The following is a 990-nucleotide window of genomic DNA, read 5'->3' as shown; positions in this document are numbered from 1 at the left end:
AAATGTTATACACTGGACCTTAAAGGTTAAAGATTTCACTCTCACACAGCCAGTGTCCTCAAGCTTTACATCACTGTCAGAATATCTAATCCGATGTGATCTGAGTCCAGGACACTTAACTTGAACCTGTGCCATCTCTGTCATTCCTGTTAGACATGTGTTTCACAGCATACATATCCTACTAAATGGACCTGTAGAAGCCCCTTAATAGGTTACATGTAAAAGTAAGGTAAAGTAAAAGTAAGTAAAGACAAATTTATCTTGAGGAGGAAACAGTCTGTTGTCAGTTTTATCTCCTTCTTCCTCATGGTCCTGACTGTGCTCCCTCTGTCCGCCTCCGTTTCCTCAAGTTTACTCCACCTTTCATTTTTAATATGCCCCCATTTTTTCTCTGTACACTCCTCTTCCTCTTTGCTCTAATCCCGTCTCTCCTCCTTAGAAACTCCCCTCCCCAACTTGTTTTCCCCAAAACCCTGTCACATGTCTGAGAGCATGCAGGATGAATTTCATTTCTGCCTGTCAAGCTATTCCTCTTCTTTTCCTCCTTCATTTTTCAACTGTGCTCAGAGTATCTCTCTCCTTCCATCTCAGGCACCTGCTTCCCTGGTGATCCGTGCTCACATATCATATATGGACAGCGTACCAAAACAGTAAAGAGAGAACACATAGAGAGGATTTGTTTAACGGATGGATTGAGAGCTGTTTCCAACTCAGTTTCCTCTCATGTATAATGGATGATGCGAGTCTCTTGCACCATTGTTTGCTGATTCCAATCAGAGTGCCCTGGCCTGTTGAATAATAAAACAGGAGGGTTAAAATTAAAATGTCTCAGAGCTTCACAGGGACACCTGCTGATTAGAGCATAGACTACATTTGTCACCACTGCCCTTAATGGAACTGGTTGCTTGTTACATCACCACATACAGACACAAACATTTCATCTCTTGTTTCTGTCCTTTTGGCCTTGAATATATTGTAGAGACACCCATA

Source organism: Morone saxatilis, unplaced genomic scaffold (assembly GCF_004916995.1).
Source record: "Morone saxatilis isolate NCDOM2014 unplaced genomic scaffold, NCSU_SB_2.0 Contig21, whole genome shotgun sequence".
NCBI lineage: Eukaryota > Metazoa > Chordata > Actinopteri > Moronidae > Morone > Morone saxatilis.
Note: the sequence above shows the minus strand (reverse complement) of the source record.